Genomic DNA, 8560 nt, shown 5'->3' on the forward strand with positions numbered 1-8560 from the left:
ATCCATTTCATATAAAATCCCATTCTCATTCAATCGCATCCATTTCATATAAATTCTCATTCTCATTCAATCGCATCCATTTCATATAAATTCCCATTCTCATTCAATCGCATCCATTTCATATAAATTTCCATTCTCATTCAATCGCATCATTTTCATATAAATTAATAGGTAAAAAGGACCTTAGCCCTGAGGGTCCAGATTTTCTAAAAATTTTGGATTAAGGTTCCTATGGACCCATAAGATTAATCCAAATGTAGGGACGAGATAAATTGAAGAATAAAAGAAAAATCCCCCAAAAATGAGTAAATACTCACATAAGATGAAGAGTTGACTAAGGACAAGGTTTATTAGTTGAAAAAGAAGAGATATTTAGAGGAAATGATGCATTTTTGACACCTCAGTGTGGGGAATTCCCCTCATGAAGGAGGCGCCTATTTCACATGTGTGGATGAGTTTTAAACTCACAAATAATGGGGTGCGTCAATACATTGAGCGTAAACCAATGAGCGTTGCGAGCAAGGGTATTTTATGAGCAACAATTCCGAGATAATAATAAAACCTTATTTCCCTATGAAATACAATACCTCCTAAAAGAGGAGCCACAAGAATATGCTTTAACTGGTTGGCTGCTTGGAAATAAATAGGCAAACAATTAGGTCCTTGTTACATGTTTGTAGTCAACACAGAGAAAAATTTTGAAAAACGCATCATCAACAAAAGTATTATAGATGGATTTAAGAGATATATTGGGCAAATTTCATCATGTCTAGGACTATGTGCAATTTTAGTAAAGGTCCATGAATGTGATATTAAATCATCTAAGTTGCCAACAAGAAGGTTCATTGTTCTTTAGTTCAAGCGAGAACCAAATTCATGCGATGTGCATGATTTCAGGGTTCTAACATCTCTAGCCTCAAACATACTCATGTATCTTATGAAGCTACAGAAAAACATTAATCATCAAGCTACAAAAAGTACCAACAAAACAAGAGAATGGCTTGTGAATCCTTTATGACATAGACCTGCAATCCACCTAATACAAGAGTCAAGTAATACATCATCTATCAAGCTCAAAAAATGAAGCTATGAGTCTGTGTGGGGGGGCAGGAAAGCATGAATCCACATAATCCAAAAATAGCGCTATGCAAAAGACTACTTCTCATTTGCTTCATCATCAAGAAAAATACACCTTCTCCTACGTTTCTCCCGTCCCAATGATCGATCATCCACAGTGGTGCTTGTCATGTGTATTGCCATTGCCTCTGCATAACATGGTAACTCACTTTAAACTTCCATGACAACATCAAAGAAAAAGAGAAAAGAAAAATGTAATAGAAAGACATGCATGTTTTACTTACTAGTCGGATGGTGCATCATGCACTTCATAATCACCAGAGGATGTGTCACTTTCTCCAAGGTCTGCCACCTTTTTTGTGCCATAGATCTCCTCTATATATGGTGAAAGGTAATCCTTGCATATCTCCTCATCATTATCAATGACCAAGCAACCACGGCCGGTGTGCATAGATGCCTTTAATATAGGCCCTGTCCCAGCCCCCAACTCCAATATTGTACCTGTTCGTGGGCAAAGAGCCTCAGTAAACATAAGCATATGAGAGGGACTCCTCTCTAGAATCCCTCGCCAACTACCACTTTTTCCACCACGTCGTGCTCTATTGCTTGAAGGTAAGTAATGACCAATAATCTCACAAGAGAGGTCCTGCTGCAAAATATTTCCCACCTACAAATTGAAATACACATAGTATCAAGTGATCACATTCAAAAGTAACCTCCAATCATTTAAATTCAATGCACTCCTAATAAGTACTGAAAGTGTCATCCAACCTTTAATGCACTCTCACTATTGAAAGGAGGATCCTTTCCCCTCTTGTGGAATGCCAAAGCATAAAATACATTCACCTATACAGGCAACAAAGAAAAAACAACACAATATTAGATGACAAATAGCAAGAATTAACATTCAAGTGAATAGACTTAAACCTTTTGCATATGTCCATGCTTTTGTAGCAGAGATAATGACTCAGAGCTCTCCATAATCCATCTGAAACCTAGCTCCAAGCCTGTACGCTTTGCAAAGCGCTCCACAGAAACAAGAGAAGAACTCAAGCAAAACACTAAGACCCATCCCATATCATCCATAACACATGATGCCGCCAATAGAGAGAACTTCATGTGGTCATCTGTAAGGACATTCCATTGTGGAATACCTTGAAACCCATGAATAGGCAAACCTGCATATTAATCATGTATATCGGCAAGTTCCTTTTACACAAACACCATCACAAAAAAGGAGTATACATCAAAAAAGTTTTACCAGTAGGAAGATCAATGAAAGTAAGGTCAACACTCCAACTACTTGGCTTGGAATTTCTCATCTTTGGACCTCCACCCAAACGCACATAAAACTCCCTCATAAAAGCAAACCCCTCATTGAAGTTTCCGGATGCAAACTCTTTTCCAAGCACTATGTAATCGTAAATCCAAACCTTCGAATGATTTTTGACTCCATGCTTCTCCACGAACAAAAAGCTAGAAAGTGGAGCATACACCATAGCTCCCTTGGTACTTGTCTTGTGTGCTATAGGACTCTCCAAATTACGGGTGTCTATAGATAGTATGTCCAACAAAAAAACAAATTAATAAAATCCAGAAAACTATTAAAAACAAATATTTAAATACAGTCCAGAAGAACCCAATGTTACCTTTTATTACATCTCCCTTTTTTTGAGAGGGACGCCCCTTGTTTTTTCCCAAAGCATGCATCTCTAGCTCTTCTCTCTCTTTGATAGATTTCAACTCTGCCTCCATTTTCTTCCTTTGCTCCTCTGACATCTCGCCTGATGACCCAGAATCAGATTTGCATTCTCCTTTTAAATGTTGAAGGTATCTCTCCTTCTCCTCCTCTAGGCACTCTCCTTTCTTCATGTCAATCCACCAAGGGCAATGCTTTCTCTCCCAATCCGTCAAGATAAAGACTCCATTAGGATCTTTACCTTCACGAAAGATGGAAGAGGTATACATACTATAGGTTGGAGGAGAAATCACAACCCAAGCCTTGCATATGTCAGGCAGACCATTGATTGTTTTCTTGGCTATTAGATGCATTAAAAACCTACAAAAGAGATATAATAAATCAACTAAAAAATAAACACGGTTCATAAGATTTCAAGAAACAATGAAAAAAGAGAATTACCTATAAACCAACCGTCTTGAGGAGTTTTTTAGATCCACATGCTTGGCCGACGGAGTTGCCACACTCATCTCTTTCTGGAGTTCATAAAACAGCACTCCTCTATAACGGTTTATAATATCTGCAAAGTAAGTCTCTATGTGCACATCGGCAGGTAGCTCCACCTTATTCACCCCCTGAGTAGAATCTACCACTTGGTGTAGAAGCCGTGTGGCATCCTCCAATACCTGATCCATCCAAACCTCCTTTGCAAGCCAAGGAATGTAGTGGTGATCTCCAAGTGGCATACCATAGCTCTGCCGAAAGTTCTCATCTGCACCTAACATCTCTCAGCTTGAGATTTTGGGAACAAGCAGCACTAGAAATGGCATAAAGTTTCTCAATTGAGATCTTAAACTTCTCATCCTCAAAGGGCAGCTTCCATAATACATTGAACCACTCCTCTGAATTAGATGGATTTACCACCGAAAGATTCTGTGCCACCAACAGAAAAGAATTAGAAGAAGAAATGATTGTGATGCCAAAGAACCAAAAGTAGAAGATACAAACCCGTGTCATCCTTCTATTATAGGATTTGACGACACTCCTCCTAGCTAGTGTCTCAGCCTTAATACGCTCATCCTTTGCCAAGCTTGAGGGAATCTTCTTAATTGCCAATTCTAAATCTGATTTCCATTTATTCTTCAAAAAATAACAGCCATTAAAAAAACACTTAATGACAAAGATAGCAAAGTAACATTCTTAACCACCTTTATTAAGTACTTACCCCATATACAATGGGTCCAAGAATAGCTTGAGTGAGAGGATACCAAACTCGCCTTCCAGATTGTGCCTCCCTAGACCTGGCCTTCTCCATTGACCTCTTATCTTCTTCCGTGAAGGAGTCAGTGAAATTAGATGGATCAAGAGAGCAAACCGTGCTTGTATGGAATAAGTAATCTTTGAGGTTTGTCTTTACAATAGCCTCTTCATTCATTCTTCATGAAATAAATAGAAACAACCATAAGAACTAATCAAAACAACCATAAATACAATGTTGAATATACAAAATGTTGAATACTCACATGTTTATTCTTTGAAGTGCAGCGATAAGCCTCATCTCATCTTGTTGATTAGGCACAATGAATTGCGCCATAACTCGAACATGTCTCTTCTTATCATTACGATACATCTCCTTGATGCTCTCAAGCCAAGAAGCGGTCCTGTGATTTCCCTCCCAAACATAAAACATCTTTCCACTTAACATAGACCACTCATCTTTAGATGCAATCTCCTCCTCAAACTCTGCATTGACAAGCTACCAGTTTTTGTCCCATGTCTTCATGATATCTTCATCCACATCCTTTGTGCTGCCATCTGGTAGATTTATGGAGAGAACAAACATACCTTTCATCATCAAATATCCTTCCTCTTCAAAAACCTTCTTTAACAATGAGAGATCTTTTCGAAGCTCTCGCACCCTCTCATTGACCAAGCATCTACACAGAGGGATCAATGGAGGCATGGAACCCTGATTAAGTGCCAAGCTGTCTATGAACTCAGACCCATGTGGCTTGATGATGGATTGTGGAATAAGATCATCCACATCTTTCTCATCCTTGTCACTAGAAGCATCAACCTGTTGTTGAATCGGTATGAAAGGCTCAGTTAGAACTTTGTCTCCAGCTTCTTTGCTAACTTCCTTTTGAATGTGACTCCCTTGACCACTCTCTGCCATTTCAATGGTCTTTTCACTGCCATCACTAGGTGGAGATTTTCGCTTTCTTCCCACATTCTTGGCCGTTGATGTCTTCCTTTTTCCAAGAGCAGGTGACTACAAAAGACATTAAGAGCAAGTGATTATACAAGACATTGTTCTTTGCAACACTATTTCGCCAGCGAAATACATAAGGATGGAAAAACACTTGACATTACATGCATTCAGAGTTGCATAAGACAAATTCACAAATTTCAAGGCATTCATGCACCTCAATTAGCCAAAACGAGGAAATTTATCACAAATACCTTTCCACATTGCATTGAGTGGAGGATGAGTGGAGGATGGATGTGTACACCAAGTTGGGAAGGTTTCCACATTGTAGATAGGTATGCTCACAAGAACACACACATACACTATTTTGCTGGCGAAATAGTGTATGTGTGTGTTTTAGTTACCACAAAAACACACACAAACACTATTTCGCTGGCGAAATAGTGTGTGTGTGTGTTTTTGATAATCTGCAATGAGTGTGTGTGTGTGTTTTTGATAATCTTCTGAGCTTGGCCATCACGACATAATCCTACAACTATGAAAAGGCGAAATAGTCTGTATGAGTTTTGGCTACCACAAAAACACACACAAACACTATTTCGCTGGCGAAATAGTGTGGGTGTGTCTTTTTGATTATCTATCATATCATCATCATCAAGAGAGCAACAACATCATCATAGTGATGGATACATGTGCAAATACATCATCTCCTTATCATAGTGATGGATACAAGTGCAAATATGTATCCTTATCAATACAAAATGAGATCTTGTGTGTGTGGTGGCATCCTCATCCATCTAGAATATCTATCATAGGAGAGACTATGATTATCAAGAGGATCGCCATGCCCGCTATGAGAGGTGGAGTATCCTTGTGTCACTCGAATTGGATTTATCATGTGGAATGCTACGATTGAAAATGAGCTTATGAACATCGAGTGCTGGGAAATCTGGTCTACGGTTTAGGCCGCACCTCTATTGCCATGCGAGCGCACAAACACACTCACACACACTATTTCGCTGGCGAAATAGTGTGGGTGTGAGTATTTTATCCCTCCTTTTTAAGGGCAGCTCCTGTTTGTGAGCCTCAACTGAGGATAGTGTGAACATGCACCATTTAGGCAGAGGGCATGAGTGTAGTAGTATAAGTGAGATGTATGCTCGATTAATAGGCAGGATTTTGGGGGAGCCTTTGGAGGGAGAAAAGGTCTTCCATGAGGTTAAGAAACCACCTTACTAAGGAGGTTAAGAAACCACACTTGCTTCCCTACACAAAAGCACCTCACCCCTCCTCCAAGTCACTCACTAAAAGGTCAAGCTCCCATGTAGGTGGAGGGAGTGTGCAGTTTTGCAGAGGAATTTTAAATTTTTTCTTTTCAAAAATAAATCCTCAAACAAGCTGTACTTTTTTCCACTTAATTCACCAACATGGGCTTGTATTCACTGCATATTTTTGCATCGAAGCTTTTCAAACACACTCACAAACACACTATTTCGCTGGCGAAATAGTGTGGGTGTGAGTAATTTACTGCTGGCAGTTTCTCCTCGGCGGAAGCGATTCCATGTGCGCTCAAAACGCACAAACACACTCACACACACTATTTCGCTGGCGAAATAGTGTGGGTGTGAGTGATGGATGAGATAGACAAAACAAACACACACACACACACACCTTGAAATGTCCGATTCGCAGGTTTCGGCGATAGCGCACAAACACACACACACCTTGAAATGGACTCGAAATACCTTGCTACTGCCCGCTGATCTCCTTGTCGCACGCTTCATATCTGCTGAGGCTGAAGGCAATACTCAGGAGACTGCTCAGGTGCAGAGGCGGAAGACAAAGCTCGGGCGCAGAGACAAAGTTCGGGAGAGCTCCGGCGCAGATGAACGAACTTGCAATGAATTAGAGTCAACAAACTCACACACCCAAATTAAAGGCTCTCTGACTCACACACACCTACCCAAATTAAAGGCTCTCTAACTCTCTCTAACTCTCTAACTCTAATCCGAGTTCACTTTCCAGGGTCTCCCACACTCGCGTCCATCAATCTCTAGCCTTAATTCCTTTCTATGGGCTCTCTCCCTCTTTGTCTCTCCGGAGATATTAGGTTGCACCTAGGTCCTTTACTCACCCACCCAGTCACTTTAACCACTCGCCCAACCCCCCTCTGGTAAGCGGATCTAGAGAATCTCTCTTTAACTCTCTTTAAAAAGGAGGCGGCGGCTTGAATGACACACACACTTGTTGGGTTTAACGCATTAAACGATTATATATTCTCTTTACGCTACATATTATAAATAATAGCTATTTTTAACCTTTTATAATAATTATTTGATTAAAGATCCTGCCTCATAACAAAAAATAAAAAGGACACTCTTTATAAAAGAAGTGTCGCCTCTAACAGGTCGACGAGTTCTTGACAATGGAGAAAGCAATTGTTCAAGATGAGAATGGTGTCATTCAGATGGAGTTCATAACAATGGCTGGATTTGTTGAGGTGTCCAAAAGAGAATTGTCTTTACATTTTGGCCTGACAGAGGAATCCATCCACCTTCACCAAGTATCTGGTGATCCGGATGATGGCCTGTATTTTGATCTTGCATCTTACCTTAGAGAACAAGAAGTAATGTTTCACCTGGATTTTCAGTTTGGAAAGGTATTTATTGTTCGTGGAGATAAGGTGCCATGCATCCCTTCTCAAGATGAAGATTTTACAGATCTTGAAGTTGAAAAGAGGATTATAGGTGACACATTTCAAGAAAACGATGATGCTACAGTCAATATAGTGCAATTACTCAGAAATCTTCCATTGAGGAACTCATTGAGAAACACTTTTATGCAAGCTAATGAAATAAAACAAGTGTCAGAGCTACCTAATAGATATGATGGGAATATAATGTTCGAGCTGCCCTATGCAAATCCCTCAACAAGAACCATTGGCATGGAAAGCAAGTTGGATGGGCATACTTGGACAAATGAGATGACAAGCAACATATCTGGATTTGAGGGAGTAGTGAGATACAGAAAGTGTGGTGGCCATTTACAATGCCTTAACAACTTATGCACTGGCTTGCAACGATCTAAAGTAAAAAATGAGAAGCATTGGACTGGTCGGTTAACAAGAGTTTGTCCAGAGGGCTCAACAACAGAAGGATTCGGAAGCCTTAAGTGCTTTTATTGCAAGTCATATCCAACTTGCGTTTCTCAATGTACATGCAAGCTGGTGCTTTGTTTTCCCAATGAGATTGTAGGTAGAAAGGTGTCTAGAGGTGTCATACATATTGGCCACCACATGCATCCAGTTGCAGAGGGTGTTTCTAAACAAATTCTGGATAATGTCCATGAAAGAGTTAGTAGAATGGTTTCTAGAGACATTGGTGGTAAACCCAGATCTTTTCAACTAAAACTAGCAAAGGAGATTGTCATGGAATCTTGTCTTTTTCAACAACATGAAGGAGATGTTAAAGTGTCTGACAACGACTTAAGTGTCTTGCTGGCAAAACTAGCACCTTCTCTCGACAACAGAAGGTTATCACGTTGGAGGAGAGACACACAAGTTGACTTTGGACATCCATGTGGTGACTTTGAGGCTC

The 8560-nt window shown here is 40.0% G+C and overlaps 1 pseudogene; it reads right to left on the reverse strand.

The window, feature by feature from the left end:
• Window positions 1-1832: 1832 nt before the first annotated feature.
• LOC147624596 (uncharacterized) lies at window positions 1833-4718 on the reverse strand (annotated as a pseudogene).
• Window positions 4719-8560: the final 3842 nt, after the last annotated feature.

The sequence above is a fragment of the Cibotium barometz genome, chromosome 25 (genome assembly GCF_041138505.1).
Source record: "Cibotium barometz isolate CiBa-2024 chromosome 25, ASM4113850v1, whole genome shotgun sequence".
In the NCBI taxonomy this organism is placed as follows: domain Eukaryota; kingdom Viridiplantae; phylum Streptophyta; class Polypodiopsida; order Cyatheales; family Cibotiaceae; genus Cibotium; species Cibotium barometz.